Here is a 20,376-nt window from a genome sequence, read left to right on the forward strand (position 1 = left end):
TACTGAATAAGTATTAATACCATTTACTAATGTCAAGTTCTAAAATCTGACTTAGCTTTTGCAAATGTTCTGATATCTTAATATCAAAATGCTCCTTTTAGTGAACTCACGTAGTAAAGCGATAGATGAAACCTGAATTTGACAAGATTGCCTTTGAAAGCTTGTTCTTCTTACAGTGTTGCTTTGAATGTTTATTTCTTGTATGTGAAAGGTATATGGTATATATTGAAGGCTTCAGCATGTTATCAACCTGCAGCAGTGCAAATATTAGAACATGTCCATACACCACTATTATAAGGGTATATTGTGCATTTTGGAAAAGAACTTTGGGAAATGCAGTACTACACTGAATAGCGAATAGGGAGGTTGGAAGTGATGAAGTTAACCCTTTCTTAACAGAGTTTTTCAAATTTTCAATGTGCTTTGAATATTGTTTGCTTGAAAAGAAGCATTTGGAATGTGTTTGGTTTAGTTTTTGCTCCGTTGTCCTTGTCAAAGCTTAGTATGGAATATGGGATAAAAGGTTTTTAAGTTCAGAGGATGTACTGCGTGACTGATTTAAGGAAGCAATGACAATGTTAAAATGATATGATGTCAGCATGATAATGCTAATGTTTTGTGTGTATTTTCTGTAGTGAAAATAGCATTTAAAAAGCAGTTCTCTGAAGAAACTCCATTGTTCCAAAATGTCGGCAGTCTCTGTTGTCCTGTCCTAAATCACGTTTGAAGTCTCAGTTTAATGACTTGGAGGTTTTAGGATTACGAGAGATCTCAGAAACTGTTCAGCATCTATTTTTCTTTTATCGGTAGGACTAGACTGGAAATGAATAAATGCTGTAGTACTTTTTTTACCTGCTATTTCAGTTTTCCTAGTCTTCTGAAATGACTGGTTCTTGGTCTGACAGTGGCTGTGGAAAAGCTGCGAGGCTCCGCCTTTTGCTCTCATGCCTTGCAACCTACTCAAAGCCTGCATATAACTCACAGCCATTACCATATTGGGTTTCTTCCATGCTAATGTGAATTGGTTGTGTAAAAGGTCTGCTTTTTCATTTCTACATATCAAAGAATAATGCAAATTTTGAGTATAAGCAGAAGAGAAGATCAGTACTTCTGTTAGTTGGTTTATTGTTGTATTAAACATAAAGAACTAAAAGATACTTTCCTGTAAAATAGGAGTTCTGACAGTTCTGACACAGTCTTTGCTGGTGTACAAATTTTTTTTAAAAATTCTGTTTATTCAAGAAGTGATTCATTACATTGTTTAACATTGAACATTCAACCCTAAACCCGACCAACTTTAGAGCATGAGCTACAGTTCGCTTCCAAGTTACTGAGCAGGCAATATGTAATACCACTACTGATTTCAGTCAGGCAAGTGTGTGATTGGGCCACTCAGACACTGGTAGGACTTAAAAGTAGTCAACCTTCTCCTGGTTTGAACTCATTTCTTCCGCTCCTTTGCCTTACATTAAACTGAGCAAAACATCTTTAAAATGTGTACTGTGATCCTCGGAAGTAAAACTCCTTCCGTTACGGAAGCTGACAGTTCATAGCTTCTGCATCCTCTGCTTCTATCAAGATGTGCACTATAAATGGTCACAGGACTTAACAGTTTGCCTCTATGCATTTTGTCGGTTTGCTCATGTAGTTAAAACATTCATCTGCAATACCACTCATCTGAATCCAGTTAAAAATAGTATTACTTAGTATTCTTTTGTAGCACTTGAAAATAACTTGGTGCAGAATTTCTGTGCTTCTGTGGTAAATGTGTGCATTCCTCCTAAATTGCTGCTGAAAGCAGCGATGCTGGATTGTCAAACATAAACACAGCTCTGGTCCTCTTTAGCTGCTTTTATGTCTTCTGCAGGCACTGAAGCAGATTTTGCTGTATGCTGTGAAGGGGCAATGAAGTCTTTCAACCACTATATCCTTCAGCTATCATATATCATTTAGTTTTAACTGCAGCTGATCTCTGAACATATTACGTGACAGTCATGCATGTCACGTATGTTCAGAAACCAAGTGCTGTATTTTGTCTGTCATGAAAAATGCTTTCTTTTAATTAAAAATGAACCTGTAAATTAACTGTATTTTCCCCCCAGACTTCTCTGAAACCACTAACAATGGAAGTATGTTTCTTTTCAAACAGTTCTAATTAATATTTCTTTCAGAGTCTGTACTTTAAAAACAGGTCTCTCCCCTCTTTATTTCCATGTGGTTTTTTTTTCCTGAAAATTCCAGTACTTATTGCTTTTACAAGTTGCTATATAACAATTTCACTATACTGAAAAAATATTTTTAAGAAATGGTAGTAAGCTGAAAAGTTTGTGAGAACGCTGTGTGTGCTTGCAGCATTTCTCTATTTCAAGCAGCTTAAAGTAGTGCTGAGTTGTTACAGAACAACTTGTTGTTTGTCTGCACCCTGCCATGCTAACCTGGAAAAGTTAAGGTAATAAATGTATCCATTTTAAATGTCCCTACTCTCAGAAGCAGCCTGGATTTGTTTGTATTCTCATGAGAGAATTTTGTCGACGTCTTTTCTCTTTAAAATATATCAGACTAAATTCATGCAGTTCATCAACTCAGTTCGTCAGAGAAATGCTTTCTTCTGTAGGATAGACTTGCATATGAGATGAACGTAGGATAAAGCATTTTCATGTTGATTTATATTCCAACTTGTAGGTCGTCTTATATGTAAAACATCTGTTGGTTTTACACATGGCATAGGTCTACTTGTGACTGCAGTAGAGCACTTGGAATGAGTCTCCAGTTTCTTCTCCTTCCTCTGTTTGACTAATATGCGAGTAATTGTTTCAAACGTTAATGTTCTTTATGCTTAAACACCTTCACTCAAGTGAACTTGATGCTTTATCCCTTCCTTTCTATATTAAAACAACCAAAACCACCCTATTTTGTTGTCAGTCAAATCAGTGTAACTCTTGTGCCAGCACAGCAGCCCTTGAAGCCTTTCAGGAAAATCTAATTCTGATTTTTTTTTTTGTTGTTTCTGAAACCAATCATATTTCTTGCTGGAGTGAATTGTTATTTGACATTAGTAAGGAATTTCATAATGGACAATAAAACATAGAGCCATCTCTGAAGTGGTGTATCCTTCCACCTTAACTATGGAAGGTACTTCACTGCATTTCAGCTGACTTGAGATCATATTGAATAATATGAAAAACTATTTCTTCCCTCGTATCTCAAGTGAGAAAAGTATTCTCCCTCTGTAATTTTCTTTATCATTTGATAAAATGAGCAAACCTAAGTCTTGCAAAACACTGAGTGGAGGGAAACTTATTTTAATATGTAAATAATCTTGAATAATTAACTACTTCCTGTTGGTTTTTTTTTTAAGTATATGAAGCATCTCCAGTCAACATTTCATGATCTCCAAGGTCTTTTCCAATCTGAGCAATTCTGTTATTCTATAATGTTCATCTCCTTTCAAAAGAGGAGTAAAAAATACTTCCTCAGTGGGGCAGTAGCTATGAAGAGAAGCTATCTGTTGCTTATTTGCTCAGTATGGAATGGTGGCAGTCTGAAGTCTCACTTAATTCCCCCTTACTTTTTTTCCCTTTTTTCTGCAATCTCTATTTCACTTGGATTGCATATCAGTTGACTCAATTCTGTGCTTTGGAGGGAATAAAAGGGAAATCACAGAGATGGAACAACACTAGGCATATCCTGAATTACCTGGTTAATTAAAGGTAGCTCTAGTTAACTCAGGATGGTTCAGCATTACTTAAGTGCCTCTTGTTCTTGCAGCTTATGCTTACAGGAGGTTTGCTAAGCCGTATCAAAATCTACCCACTCACCTTATTTATATATTTATTTTTAAACCTTTAAACCACAGACACAGTCTACTGGTAGTGCTACTGGCTCTCTAGAGCTGCATGCATGGAGAAGTGTGCTCTGTCTGCCTCTGTGTGGGGTATAACAGAAGCTCTTGACTTAAGATAGCCAGTTGTAGGAGGGAGTGTTTAGCTTGCTGTTCAAACAGCTGTTCCTTGTGTCTCATGGAAAAAAGAAAACTTCTAGCTAAATTGTTCAGATCAAGTGCAACCTGCTGCACTGCCTAAAAAAATACCTGAACAAGCTCAGAGAATTTTTTTTTTGTTTATATGTCCACTATAACATATTGTAGGCACTCCCAGAGGCTGGGTTTTCAGAATATTCAGTGATCCTTTCACTATGCTGTCTCTAAGAAATGCTTTTATTTTAAAATTGTACTACCTATTTCTACCCAAGATAAAAAGCAGCAGTAAGAGTCTCAAATGTTTAACTTTAAGTAAAATGTTTTCTTTTTGTTTTTGATGTATTTAAAACTGTCTCATGCAGTGAACTGTCTACTTACTACAGACTGATATGCAGGTGCTTATGCTAAAAGTATGTTGGGAAGATGCTGAGGTCAGTCACTTAAATTCAGAAGCTGAGGATTTGGAGATTGACTGGGCAATTCTGTTCCTATGTGCTGAATTGTTTATATGTCTTCAGAAAGCTTTACTGCTATTAGAGCTGAGCTGTTTAAACATGCTGTATTGACTTTGTGAAATCTCTTCACCTCCACGAAGCCAGTTTGTTTTACCATCTCAAGCTGTGGAGACCACAGAAGTCAACAGAAGAGGGAATGGGAGACAGCAGAGCTGTCATAAATTTGACCCCAGTGCCTCTCCTTATTGATCATTCCTGAGCAAAACTTAAAAAATATGTAATATTTCATTTATTGCTTTGAGACCTAATTAACTAGGATTTTTTTTCCTGTTTTGCGTTCTCTAACATTACAAAGTAGGCATTTCTTGTCCTTCTGCAGCAAATGAAGCCATTTTAATTTCCTGAACATATCTTTTTCAGGTATGGGAGAGGAATGTTTGTATGGGGGGAAAATGCTCTATGGCATCCTGACTGGCTCATAATATAGAAACATGAAGAACCTGTTTTAGCTGATGTTGCTTCTTCTGGTATTTCCCAGATGTTGAGTGGAAGTTGAACTGAACTAGAATGACACCCAGAGAAGTCATAGCCAGGGCTGTAGCATTAATGTCTCCCTCATCATGCCAATTGATTTATTTTTTTTCTCTTTGTGATGAGCTGTTGCTGTCAGGGAGCGATGGTTTTGCTGGTTTAAGTAGTTCTGCTCATTATCTGCCCCGTTCCTAGCTTCTTTGCTTAGCTTGTGTTTTTCTTCCAGACTTGGTGTTAGGTTTTTAATCTCAATCCTTCTTATCCTTCTCTCAATTTTAGACTTAATGCTGCTTTTCCCCCACAGCTTCTTGTTGATATCCATCTTCTGATGAAAACAGATGCCTTTTTCCCCTTGAATTCTCTCCTCTGTTACACTCTTCTCAGCTCCTGCTATGTTTACTTGTCTTTACTTCATATGAAAATTGAGTGCATAGTTTCAGAGAAGATGAACACTGAAGAAGAGCAACAGAGCATCTTTCCAAATTGTGTTCATGTATTCTATAAAGTTACTCAGTTACTTGAAAAGGACAAGGAAAAACACTACAGCTGATGTGACTTTTCCTTTTTGTATTTTTAGTTAAGGAAGATTGTACTTTTTGTTTATTCTTCCTTAAAATATTTTCTGCATAACTAATTTGTTATGAAAATTTAACAGATGATGCAGAAATTCTGTTTTTAATAACATTGCTAGTACTATAACACTGTTTTTCATAGGTAAGAAACCAATAGATCCAAAATTACAAAAAAGCTATGGTCTCTAAACAAATTGGGAAAGGGATGAGAGAAGAACGTGTTTAAATTCATAAAATTATACTGAAAGTCTAAATATATTCTTCTGTATATTATTTTCCCTTAGAAATTATCTGAGTTTAGGAACGCTTCCTTAAGCCAACTGATACTGAGTTTGTACTTACTATTTTTGTACTTAATATAAAAGGAATCCATAATTCTCAGTAAATGCTAATGTGTGAAACTTCTTTGTGGTATAAGGAAATACTTTGTTTTACAGGATATGTTGTGGCTACAGCAAAGACAGCAAATATTTTGTATTGTGATCTGTAATCTATGCTTTCTCTCCTCTCTATTTTAGATCCTTTATTGAGCTTGTTAAAGATGCATTGCTTTTCATATGCAAGATAGAATTCTATTTGATTTCTAAGCTGCAGTACAGGAAGTAACTTTTATATATTCTTGGAATCTCGTAATTAAGTGCGTGCAAATTTGAGACCAGAAGTTTCAATGCATTTATCTATCTGTGGAATTTCTAAAATTGCATTTGACTCCAGTTTTTGTAATCATCATAAATTTCAACTGCTCATAATACAGTTAATGAATCATGAAGGTAACTGTTGGCAGCGTGCTACTCTTAGGAGTAGACACTACAGTCTGTAGGTGATGCTATACTACTATTCTTCTAAAAATGGTCTCCCAGCAGAATTTTAATTTCTAAAGATTGATAAAAGCAGCAGAGCAGGTGCAGGGAAGGTATTTTTGGTATGTTTTTTGCTCCATTCTTTCTACTTAGGTGGGCTTACAGCTATACTTAAACAGTAAGATTTTGTTGCTCTAAATGAATCCGCAGCATGATGCGGTGTTCTGTAAGTACAAATGGCAGTCTCTTCCAAAGCATGTTGCTATTAATAACCTCTAACACAAGATTACTTCTCATGATAACCGCAGCAGCTGGCAAGAATGTTTGCGATTTTAACATATTTGCAGCACTACTACATTCCGTCTTGCATTTCTCCTGTGGTTGGTTGTCAGTGAAATTTCAGACCTAATTCCTACCGTGAATTTTTTCATGGTCTTAGAGTCTCTTGCCTTTTCTGCCTCACCACCTCCAAATCTCTAGATGCCGAGCTATCAATCTAGTCTACTTTTGTCTAGTACCTATTCAGTCTACATAGCTTTTCTAAAGCATCTCTTTTCTATCCTGTCTCTTGACACCCACAGCGTTCCTTTCCTCTGCCTCTCCACTTACACTGCATGCAGTTCTGGTAAAACCCTTCCTGCCCACGCACCTCTTTTAATGAAACAAGGAATTATCTGTAGCTGGCTAGTCTAGTATTTCTTAATTAAACCCAGATAAATCATCAGGTTGAAAAAATTTAAAAATACAGTGGCTGTAGCAGTGGTTAATTAATTTTAAAACATGAGCATTTAGGTTTAAATATAGTAATTTAAGTATTAAAATTCTACATGTAAATCAATTTCCCCTGCTTACACTTGGTTTGCTATCTCCATGCAGATCTTAATCTCTCACAGTTGGTAACAATTCTCTTTGCCTGAATAGCATCCAGAAAGGATGCTTGTGCATCTTTTTTGTTTGCTTTTAAAGAATGTATTTTAAAGAAAACAATGTTTTGTTTGTTTCACGTATTAGACATCTAAGTTTGCTGCTTATTTGTAGTTTTCTCTCACGTTAATAAGAAAGATTATTTAACCACACACAACTAAAAAATAATACAAATTAGAGAAAGTGGGGTACCTCATCTCTTTAGCCTATGGCAGGGTCTGTTGTATCAATGTTACTGCTGGCTGAGTTTTACCTAATGGTGTAAATTTGCTTCTGGTAGAAATTGTTAGTTTTCTCAACATGCTTGAAATGCCATTATTTTTTGCGGTCACTTTGTTCTATTAAAAAAAAATTCACATTAATTGCAATTAATGTGAAGGCAGAAACTAATTTCCAGATTTATTAAGGATGTAGTCTGTAACAATACTACTGTTTGCACTACAGAGTGAATTGTAATAATAACCACTGCTTTCTTTTTGGTTGATGCCTAGCTCATATGTAATATGTGGATTAAAATTGCAGAAGTAGATAAGTATTATGGTTGGATTGTTGATGTTGTTAAGTACCTCCACTGCCCCTATGCATTAGAGAAAGTACATTGTAATTGTATTGGTGTTGTTCCATTTAAATGTCAGGAAAAATACTGTACATTTCTTCTAGTTTCTTCTCTCCTCCTGTTTTCTTATTGCATGTAGAGCTGGTCTTTGTGGGAGGAAAACTTTAGTGAGTTACAGCCGTTACCTCTCAGAAGGAGATGGTTTGAACATCCCAATGCCAATGACTGTGGATTCCCATTACATCTGTTGGCATAACCAAAGTCAGCTTTCCAAATGATCTGAATATCATATCGCCATACTGAGTGAAATTTGGAGCATCTGATTGATGTAGATTGCTTTCTGGACCTGGCACCTCCTCATCTTGTTACATCTGCTCAACATGTCTTCCTTGGTTTGTTCTGCGCATTCCCATGGAGGACTGCATCCAGATGTCTTCTCATTTTAGTGCCCAGTATAAAATGAATGCAGCTGTCTTGCAGACACAGCACTAAGCCCTGCGCCAGTCTTGAGATTTCTGGGAAAGCATCCAAACTTCTGAGAGGGTCAAGAGGAAATAGTTTCCTGTTCTGAAGTGCTGGCCCATTTTAATTTGGGCACACAAGAGAATGTCTTAGATGTCCAGAAATAGTGTGTATTTGTCAGCTTATAGCCCATGTTTAGCAGACCCCGACTTCTGTCATTCTAGGTAGAGTATGATCAGGAGTGACTCTCCATTCTGCTTGAAGAATGTAAATGCTGGAAGATATCTAAGGCATCTTTAGGGAAATAATGAATTTGTGAAAACATAACAGTAGAGTGAGACAGGTGAGGAAATCTGCTTACTGTCCCCACCCCTCCCCCACTAGCACACTGTGATTTCTCTTGCTCTCCCTGATACAGAGGGCTATGTGTGGTAAAAATGCAAACTGGGCACTGAAATGCAGGAGTGTTAAAAAACAGAACTTGCACCTCTCCATTAATTTGGAGAGCCTTTATGACTTTGGGGACCTAATTTATAGAAATAGGTAGCATCGGTGGCTTCTGGCAGTGGACGTATAGAACATGTTTGTAATTACTCAAAATTTTCAGCAATTCTTTGACTTCAGACAATTTATGTCCCCTGAGGTTATTCAAAACAGTCACCCAGTCATAATAGGCACTGCAAACCTAATAAAACTAATCTTTAAAGAGACATCTGTGTTTATTTGCTCTTAGTGTTGCCTGTCTTTTGTGTATATATGTTGATACAAAAATTAGGACATGCTATTTAATAATTGGCCCTAAAGCTTCATATTTTCTTGATGATTTAAGATTTATAATTCACATTTGTGCTGCTTAAGCATGAACAGTATTATTGAGTTAAAGAAACTCTTTAATTTGAACTGTCTTCGCTATGAAGAGGTAACTATGATCTTCATAACGTAAGCACCAAGATTTATGGGTCTCTTTTTACACAGTTCAACAATTCTGTGTACACACAATGTGCAGTATTTTTGTGTATTTATATATTTAGAAGAAAGTAAATGTCCTTTTCAGGAAGGTAGTTATGTTGACCAAGGTTGAACTTCAGTAAGGTGAAATATAGGACAGCGGTTAAGAAATAAAGTAGTATACTAAGCAGTAGTTGAAACTCTTCTGTTTCTCTAATTTTAATTTCAGCTCCAAACTGAGAAGCCAGGACACTTGTTTGTGCATTTTCATGCAAAAAATGCCTTGCTGCAAGGCAGCGTACAACACCAACTTCGTTCTTGATCTGCTTTCTTTTATTCCTGTAATGTAGCACAAATATGAAGCTTTAATTTCTCTTTACTAGTTAAAACTTCTTTTCAGAATTGTGAGAAATACTTTGTGGACTTAAGGAGAATGAATGTTTGGTGATATATTCAGACTCAACTGTTGAAAACTTGAAGTGCTGCCTTTTTTTTTTTTTTTTTGTCATACTAGAAGACAGCTTTGGGGGAGGAAAAGAAGGAGGAGGTGAGGGGGAATTAAGTGCAGACACTGAGACTTGAAAGAGACTGTGTTGCTTTATAGGTGTTTCCAAGTTCATTTCCTAAAACAAATGCAGATATTAAGAGAGAGAAAATTAGTATTGCAAAGTAGCCAGCAAAATGAAAGCAAATTATCAAATTGAATTTCTTTCTAAATGTGGCCCCTCTACATTGTGAGTACCTCAGGGGTATGTATGTTATTTCATTCCAATCTTCAAATTATCTCAGCATTATCACAATAAGCTTTTTACTTCTCTCTCAAGGAACAAAAAAAACCCACCCAGTATGCATTCTGTAGAGAGGGCATAAAAATGTAGGTTGTCTTTGAAGAACAAGTGTGTCAGATATTGGATGTGGCATTCCAAAGCATGTAATGACATGGATCACAAAGCTGTTGCCCTATTAGAAGGCTAATATATGCAACCATCTTTGTATTTCTAAAAGAATGTCAGTTGCTGTTTATATATGTTAAAAACATTTCTGAACTTCGTAATTCCTTTAACAGTGCTTGTGAATGTCATGGTCTATTTTAAAAATACAATAGTTCGTTTTCATTTGATAGCATGCAACATTAAAGCTAGTAGGTAATTTCTTCCTTTCTTCCCTTTGGATTTGGGGCATCACAGCACCTTGTTATCTAATAGTATAATAATCCTCAGCTTACATACATAGCTACAGGTGTGTGGCTTGTTGATTTGTTTGCTTTCCCCGAACTGTTCTTTCAGTCTGAGTTGAAGATGTCCTCGTAGCTCTTTGCGGATAAGCAGCGGCAGTGCTACTTTATACGACTCTTCCCTGAGTTATTTCTCTTGATTACAGGCATATAAAAAACTGATCAAACTCAAAGGCTGTACCTGCACTGCGTTAGGTCCACCTTCATGACTTGTTTTCATAAATAGAAAAATTAGTAACTTTTTAAATATTATCATAGCAAAACAAACCTTAATTTTTCTCCCTTTTCATTTTACTTTCCCATTAAATTACTTGATACTCTAGCTTTAAGTAAATCAGAACTTTACAGTATAAAAGAAATGATAGATTTAGCAGTTGAAAAATCAGAGCTACATTTAAAGTGCAAAATATTTTTTTCTTGATTTATGAATGTTTGAGCTCTGATTTACAGCCATATTTATTTTCATAAAAATACAAAAATATCTGAGCGCATTTCTCATCTAAGAGCAGAATTAGAAGTGGACAGGAGGAGCATTTGGTAGGATTTGACAGATTCTGTGCAACTACAGATGGAACTTGAGCTGCACTTTGTGTAGTGCTTAGCTGCAGTTTGTAGCTTTACAGTGGTTGCTTAGATGAAAATGGCACTGTCTGCTTCTCTGGTGGATGCTTCAAACTTAGACTTTGAAGATTTAGTGATAGCAGAGTTTTCGTGGACCTGGGAAAGGTAGGCACTGTCACACCAGTCCCAGGCTTGTGCTATATGTACAACACTGCATTATTGACCACAGATGAAATGAGATACAGAAAGTGAGACTGACAAAAAATGGAAAAAAAAAAAATTCAGCTATAGTACCAAGCAGCTATATATTGCTGAAAATATGGTTATTTCTATGTATGCATGTCAGCAAAATAGAAATATTTTTTTGTGGACGTAGAAGTATTGAAGTATTTTGATAGTATTCCCTGGCTGGCAGTCATAATTGACAATAACTTGGCAACTTGTTACAAAGTGATGTTGTGGATTATACAGTGAAGTCTTTTCTCAAGAATACATTCTTGTTTAAGGACTATATCGTGACTTGTTTGAGAATTCATTTATTTCACAAAAAAAGACCTGCCACTAAGTGTTGGATAGCCTAACGGTGTAAGTTCTGAATATGCACTCATTGCTATTTTAATCGCATTTTATGTCTTGCAAAGTCGAAGCTAGGTTGGCTGCAGTTACAGAGATCTTACCTCTAGGTGCCACCAGTATGATACAAATACAACCCGCCGATCTTAATTCAAAGGCTTTCAGTTTACCTGACGCTGAAGATCCGAGTACCATCATCTTATCTGGAAAAGAAACCTTTGAAGAGTATGTGGTCGTACTCTTAGTTCAAGTTTCCAGGGTCTGGGCTCAGGGTTTTTTTTTTTTGCTATTCCTTCCATGCCATTATTTATTATTTTGTTTGATTTGAAACTGTTTCTTGCAACAGCTCATTAGTGAGGGGATGTCCTATCCTGACCTTGATGAAGAAGCTGTTTTAGAAGTTGTTGTAAACTGGATGCTGAAGTATGTGTAAACATACAATACCATGGTAATAATAATTCAGTAAAACCTGAGCTTACAGCCGCATACAAATAAGAGATCGCACTTAAGTGTCTTTTTTACTATTACTGTGAAGAATGGAAATTGTACTGGTAGTTTGAAGTCTCTTAGTGCATGAATTTCCAAAATATGTCACTAGGAGAAGTGTTTTGTACTCTTCTTTTTAATTGTTGATAATCCAAACTTATCTTTCTTCTTCTTCCTACTTCAAAAAGTTGTGCTTATGAACAAGTGACATGAATAGTGTAATAGACATAGTGTTAGTCTGTGATGAAAATTAAATTATCACCAGACTCTGCTAAGCTAGGCGGATTGTTGGCCTGACCCATGGAGACATTTGTCGTGTTCCCGCAAATCATAGCATATCTAAAATCCCATGGATTTAATGGAGTGCACACAGAAGGAACAACTCTGCTGTACCATTTATTTAAACAGCTACCCTATGAGCATAGTGGACAGAACAGATGTAAGGTATTCCATATGCAGAAGAGATTTACTGAGGTACATTTTCTACTTAAGGCTATGCTAACCTTGAATACCATATGAACATTTGTAGCACATGGCATATTTTAAGCATGAATGTTAAAAGATGACTGATTTTGTCATTCTAGGTTTTATGTTTGTTATGTTTTTTAATATTTGCTTTTGTGCATTGTAATGGCACAGCAGGTCCTTGTCCTGGTCAGAGTGGAGTTTCATAACATGGGGGAAAAAGTTACTGCAATAATCTTTCTTTGCAGACCAGTTTTCTAATGTTGAAATCTTAATTAAAGATTTCTACATTTCATGTTTTTTTTGCAGGGAAGTAATCCCTGAATTTCAGGAGGTGAAAATACGTTACTTAGCCTACGTGAACAAATTGTATAAACACGTGCACAATGTTTCTGTAATGTATGCATACTATTATATGCTATTAACATGAATGGAGAATTTATTTCATTCTAAAATAGGAAAATATATCATCTCTGGATAGAAATCCTAACTATAACATATAGTCCTGCAGGCAACCAGGCAATATTAATTTTTTAAAAAGTTTAAGAAATGTATGTTTGTTAATGCAATAAATTTACTTGTATCGTGCTTCTCTGCAGGTTTTTTTTTTTTTTTTTGAGACTATTCTCAAGTGTAAGAAAGCAGCTAGTGAAATGCAGAACAGCTTATTATGCTTTGTCTTGTCTTAATATTCGGAAAAGGAATACCTTCTGTTTTCTTAATATTCTTCAGAAAAAAATCACAAGATTTTGCCTTGTATGTATTTTAAGAACAGTATGAAGATTGGACTGGAGTGCTTTGTGGTTTTTTTTTCAGGATTAGTATTCAGATTGCAACTGAATAGCTCTGCCGCATTGAAGAGGTAGAAAACTACAGATTTACTCACACCAGCAAATAAATTACAATGCATTTCTTGCTTTTGTGTTTGGTTTAAGCTCTTTTAAAATATCTGTAAAATTATATCAGCAAGATAGTTGTCAAAATCTAATATAATTAGTAATCAAAAAGGGAGAAGAAAACGGAAGAGAGTGGTTGAGGGTTGATGCATTAGAATGTCAAATTATTTATGAATGAAGTTCACCTTTCTAATAATTAAGGCTTTCAAGTTGTGTGAACATGCCATCTGTTTGTGAAATACTGTATGCTTATGGTTATTAGGTATCTACTTGCAAACCAAATGAACGTGCTGGTTACTCTGTGGAATTTCCCAGTTATCACAGGAAATGTTTTAGTACCATCCTATCACGATATCTAGAAATGATATATACTGGGTTTTGTTTTGTTTTATGCTCTTCTCAAAGTGTAGTCTTTACATGAGGGTTGTTAACAGAAAAGCAAATATATAAAGAGAAGCTATTAGAATACTATTTGGAAAATATTCTTCCCAATTTGACTAAAGCTTTCATATTAATGTATATATTGTGTGTGGAAATATGGGACACCTTTGGTTTATTTATTTATTTTTAAATCCAATCTAGAGTTTCTGACTGAAGTTCAGTATACCTAAAGCAAAAGCCATGCACCAACCTGAACTGTATGTTTAATATTAAATTGCAAACAAAATATTTAATTTTAAATGAGAAGAAACGGGATGCTTGGTAGCAGGAAACTGTGTTAAAAAAAAAAATTAAGGGAATAAATAAGAAATCATAGAATCATAGAATGGTTTGGGCTGGAAGGGACCTAAAACCATCTACTTGTAACCCCCTGCTATAGGCAGGGACTCCTCCCATAGACCAGGTTGCTCACAGCCCCATACAGCCTGGCCTTGAATGCTTCCTGGCAGGGGGCATCCACAGCTTCACTGGGCAACCTGTCCCATTGTCTCACCATCCTCACAGTAAAGAATTTCTTCCTGATATCTAGTATAAATCTACACTCTTCCAGTTTAAAACCATTTTCCCTTGTGCTATCACTACCTGCCCATATAAAAAGTGGAATAATGTGCCCTTGTAAATGTGGAATAACTTTTTATGAAAAGGCACTTATTAACAAATTCTGTTGTCATCCTGATGCCACTGATGCTAAAGGAAGTTTTATTGTTCTGTTCTTAACTCAAAACTTCATCATGGTTAAGTATTCTTTTTTTTTTTTTTTTTCAGATAAATGTTAGATTTAACTGAGTTGTTGCTGGATTGTAATCCACTGTGTAATCAAGATAGAGTTCGTATTTAGTCCTTTCTTTTAAAAATCTAAACTAAAGAAGTCCTTTTACCACCACAGTAAATGTCTTACTGTATTCTAACTTTATACCTTTATTGTTTATTTGGAGTAGCTGTTAAATATGAAAAAAAAAAGAGAAATAAAAGCCCACTGTAATGTGATTACCATGTTTGTTTTCAGTAAATTCTTTTGCTTCTGGTAGCTTGTAGTGCTGTTTTTGTGATGGACATACAGGGGCAGTGTGGTGCTGTCTATAAATCTTAGTGTTTGTGTCTCTTCAACCTGTTCTGGAAGATGACAATTTGAATTATTTTATCTCTTGCTTGTACTTGCATTCCTTTTAAGGAAAACAGTTTAATTCTTTCAAGATAAAGAAATAGCCCAGAACAGTCAATACAGTTGAGATCATTCTTGTTTATAATGAGTCACTGTTTTCTCGTGAATATTTTTTATATTTATTAACATAGATAATTGGTACTTTTTTTAAAAGCTGTCAATGTCTAAAGGTTTCTTTATGCTAGTAGCATGTGAAGAGTATTTGCAAGTGCTGCCAAGCTGCAGTTAGGCTTTAAACCAAAGGGGTATTGACAGAACTTTGACTTGTTGGGGTTTTTTTTGGAGGGGGGGTTGGGTTTTTTTTTTTTCTTTGGATATTGAAGTAAGTTTGAAGATGTTTGTTAATAGGAACTGTTGTTTCTGCATTATTTGAGGCCCTGCAGAGCTACTGAAGATGTTTGGTAGATTTTCTTCAGCAGAACAAGTTGGTATCCAAAGCAGGCTCTGAGCCTCCCTTGATATCACCATTGCACAAAGAAAGGTCATCACTCTGAGTTGTATGGTCTGAAACAATAATGATTTCTGATGTCATGGTTTTGTTAACAGGGCTAACATTCACTCCAGTCTCTTTCTTACTGCAGTGTTCTGGTTAGCACAGTTATTGTTTTGTCCCAGTCATACAAGTTAAGATTTTGAGGTTAAACTTGTGCAATGAGTGAAGCCTAGCCATTTCTGTGGTTCTATGAATCTCTCGCATGCTGTGTCATGCTTCAGAAATTCATTAGGATTTTTGCTGGCAACTTCACATACGTTCCTGTAAACATCCAATTTCGTTTTGAAATAGTAAATCATTGAATCTTGGAAGATTGAAGCGAATTTCATGGAATCTTGCATTTGTCATGTGTATGTTCTTCAGAATAAGTCGAGCTTTCTATGTTCATTGCATCTGCCTTTGCATCCCAGTCTGCAGATGAGAAATGGAGCCGGGAAAAGATGTGTAATTATTTTGTGGGGCTCAAGCTGTTTGGAAGACAGCAAGGAAAGCTACCCCAGAGTTTGTAGCACAGCAAATGCCATCTAGATACAGCACTTCATTATGTAGTGCCATGGTAGTTCCTCCAGGTGAGCTAAAGAAACCTGTATGTCTGGAAAGATCCGACATCACTTGGGCGGATCATGTTTCCATAGAGAAAGTATTGTCCTTTCTCTCACAATAAACTGCTTTTGGTGGCTTAGTGTTTTAAAGCACTCCATCCTGATGCATCTTAAACCATTCGGAGATCATATTCAAAAATAAGAACTAAGAGTGATATCTGTGACAAGTTTTGAGTACAGGAAATTACAGGAATGACTGATAATAAACATATAGGGTGAAAATCATTTTCTTCTGTTGACAAGTGGACTTAAGATTAACTGATCGTTACTTAATGTCATGTCTACATGTTCAAAATAATGAAATGCTACCTGTTTTCTTTTGATCGTTTCTTAAGTCCTTAAGATGCTTGAAATACGTTGCAATGTGTGCATGAATTCTAAAGGAAAAATTGAAATACGTATTCTTAAACTTAAATTCAACAGATTTGACCTACATTAATACTGGAAATTAGTTGGAGGCTTCCAGTGAACTTCAATAGTGACTTTTTTCCTCGATTTATTACAAGGTTATGATAGACGTGAGCAATAAAAATGTCATTTGAGAATGTCATTGTACAGTCGCATGACAAGCTTTTTCATGCCCCAAGAAAATTGCTTTCTCTTTTTCTGTTTATTCTAAGATCACCAGTTAGAAGCAGCCAGTAACAGCCAATGTTGTATGTGTGTTCTGTTTAACTCCCTAAGTGTGATGTGTAAAGGTTAAAAGATTGAATGTGCTTTTCGGGGAGTTCTATTATGACGACCTTAGAGGAAACATTTTTTTTTCTTAGATGGTGAATATCATTTTCTTAGATGGTGAATATCACTTGGAAACAATACAGTGTTTTAATTTTGCTAATTAGATGAACTCTTGTAAAAAAAAAAAAAAATATCTTACAAGCCTTACTTCCACAAAAGACAAATGCTAGGAAGATGAGGGATTAAAACAGTAATGCTTTTAAATTAAGGTTTTTTTAAAAAAGAAAAAGATAAAAAGCCCCGTGTATTAAACTTTAGATAGAGCTCTTGCTTCAACGGTGTCAATGTACCATCTTTTTTCGTATGTTTCTTAGAAAGCATAGGCTTCAATTCTTCAAAAGCAGTCATAACACTCCAGACACCACTGGGAAATCACAAACAAGGAAAAGATAGCATATTTTCTTGTTAGCTTTATGTATCAAAACTGCATACTCCTTTCAGCTCTGCCAAGTAGATGTATGCAATTTCAAGTGCAAAAGTGCATGTGCAATTTTTAGCCTTGATGCAAACAGCGTATATCTAATTAGCTCCTCGGGTAAACAAATACTCACTGCGAGCCTCGTGTGCGTGTCAGCTGCTCAGAGTAGTGCAGTTCTGCACAAATTTTCTTAAAGCAAACGTCTTTTATTCTCATGGCTTTAAAAGCTTGTCAGTGCCTGGAGTATGGCGTGGATGTTGTCAGTGTTTTAAAAAATTGCTTTTCAAAAACGGTCAGGCTGAGAGGGCTATTATGCAAAAAGTTAATAGATAATATGGTGCTTGTTGGTCACACATGCTGGAAGTACCAGAAACTGAAGTAGGAGAGCGTGTTTCCCCCGCCCCCAACCCATGAGGAGATTTGTTAATGAATGGAAAACTTTCATTAACAAGTTGTCTCCCTTAAAAACTAACTGAACGTGCAAATGATCAGAAAAGCGTTTGGCATATCATTAGTGCACAAGGAATAAGCCTTAGAAAATTGGAAGAATTGGTTCATGCGGTTCAACAAAAGTACTTTAGAAATTAGGCTTTCCTTTGGTAGCTTGTGTCCCTCTGGTCTCTTTTCTTTTTCTTGCTATCTGTGCAGACCCTTTACATTTTTTCCAAACCTCCCCCCACCTCTGTTCAATAGCTAATCTGCTAAATTCATGCTACAACTGCTTCATTGAGTGGAAGCGTTGTTCTGTCCATTCGTACCAGCTTTGTTACTGTGCAGTATTTTTCAGCTGTTTGTGCTCATTACCATACAGCTGGTATTTAGAGGAGAGAGGGAGGCAGGCAGAAGCTTTACTGTCTGCAAGTATAAGAAGCTCTTTTGCAAATGGGGTGCTGGCAGATGGGACATGTGTTTAAACGGGTTTTGCTGATAACAGACTGCATTAAAAATCATTCTGAGAAAGTCTAAGGTCAGCCCCATGAATTCAGAACTCGAGAGGTATTCAGCTTTTGGAAGACCTTTATAGAATATTAATTAACCCCGGTGCATCAGAGTGACAACCAGATTGTTTGCAAAAATGTTAGATCCTGTCCTGCTGCCCCCACTTTGTTTCCTTTAGCATCTCCTGATCTTTTTCTTTATTGTTTTCTTAGACCATAAGATTGTGTTTGTGATCGAGGCTGCTTCCAAAACTGATGAGTGACCACACATTAAAATCCCAGATTTTGTGATAGCAAAAGTAATTTTCCTTTTGATGTTATGACTGTGTTTCACACTTTGTACAATTATATAAATCAATGCCAAAAGCCAACTCGTATCATCTCTGTACAAGATATAAAGTTTGGAGTGCACCAGCTGGGATAATCTCAGGAGACGATTGAGTTTGTGTCTAGAGTTGGTGTGTCTTCAACTGGCTCTGTAACTGCATCTGGGAAGAGCAGAGAAGCTTTTGGGAGCGTGGGCTGTTCTTCCAGCCTGAGTGGGAGCAAGAGATTTCGAGGCTAAGTGCAATGTTAGGTGTTTTGCATTTAAACATATATGTGAATAATTTGCTGCCTGAAGTACACAGTAATTGGTATGTGCGAGGAGAGGACATCCCTTCATGGGTGGAGAGCATGACCCTCATAACAGGATCAGCAGATTCCTGCCATCTCCTGGAATTTGCTGCATTTCATGCAGTGCTCCAGACCTTTTAGGATGCACAGTGACCAAGTTATCGCCTCATACAGATGGAGCTCTCTGACAGCTGGTGAAGGACAGAAGCATCAGTGGGTTAGCACTTCTCAAAGAGTACCCATGCTGTCTCTGACCCTCTCAGTCCTAACCTTCCAGGTAGAGTTACAAAAAACTTTCCAAAGCATTGACTCAATAGTGATGTTGATTTCATGGCATGTTAGAATATTTTCTTCACTCTCGTTTTACTCATTTCCTTCCCATTGGAGATGAACTAACTGCTTACCTTTTGTTGCTGCTCTGTGGGCACCAGGAAGTCTCAGATATATACCTAAAGGCAGACTGGAAAGTCTCAGAAACATGCCTAAAAGCTTGTCAGCTCAACCTCTTGCTCTTCCCCCACTGCCCCAACAGTAGTACTTAGAGTAGTGAATAATATTGCATCTATCCCAAACCCTGCTGTATCAGTAATACTGAGGCAGGCTATATTTGTGGATGTGAGTCCTGCTAGTTTAAAAACTGACATTTGGGTTTTGTGCCTCTGTTTTAAAACGCTGTTATATAAAAGCAAAAAAAGAGGTTACAAACAGCAGATGCCATCTTCTGAAACCTGCTTTTCTGGCTGGAGGCTTTATTTGCACACCTATGCCTTCCACCTTCTTCTTTTACGCCTCTTTTCCCAGTGCTGAAACTCTTCCAAAAGTTCTTCCCTCCCTTAAGCTTTGCTGGCAACTGGGATCCTGTGAATGTTCCAGTTGCTTTAGGCAAAGTTAGTTAAGATTTAAAGGCTATTAAGTGATTTAAGCTACGTGGTAATTTTTTTGCATGCAGGAGATGAAAGAGCAGTGGAACTGTAAGGTCAGTGACCTCCTGCGGAAAGGTGGTAGAATACCTGAAGGTAGAACGTCTTTAGCTGGCCAAGTCATTCAGAGCAAACACCTGTGTGTGTTGTATGTAGAGCAGATGTAAGCATTTCTGTCACTAAGTGCCCTCTTCTGACTATTTGTGAAGTTGTCATTACTTTGAATAAAACTCACAAGCTGAAGGTCATAGATGACTACCTGCTTGGCAGGAGCCCTTGCTGCTGGAAGTCTTGACCTTCCCATAGCAGCTCCTTCGCCCCTTCAGTGGCTTCTATGGCCTTGGCAGAGCAGTTCATGAGCCTTCTCATACTGACTTGGGGGCACTCAGCCAGAAGAGCTTAGCCAATTTAAATGGGTGATTTGAGCTAACCCAGCTAATTCTGCCTAATGTGAATTTAAAAACCCTCCCAGGATTGTTCCTTTGGTTCTCTACTAGGGGCAGTAGTGTTTTCCATTGGTGCAGCTAAATATGGAGGAGAATGTGGTACAATAGCTGTGCAGTGTCCAGATGTGCTTGTTGGCCATACTGAGCACTTTGCTAGCACC

At 36.7% G+C, this 20,376-nt stretch overlaps 1 protein-coding gene across 4 annotated transcripts in view; it reads left to right on the plus strand.

The window, feature by feature from the left end:
* FBXW7 (F-box and WD repeat domain containing 7) overlaps window positions 1–20,376 on the plus strand; it is a 160,047-nt gene that overhangs the window by 87,689 nt on the left and 51,982 nt on the right. The window lies entirely within an intron of this gene.

The sequence above is a fragment of the Phasianus colchicus genome, chromosome 4, assembly GCF_987193195.1.
Source record: "Phasianus colchicus chromosome 4, bPhaCol1.hap1.1, whole genome shotgun sequence".
Classification (NCBI taxonomy): Eukaryota; Metazoa; Chordata; class Aves; order Galliformes; family Phasianidae; genus Phasianus; species Phasianus colchicus.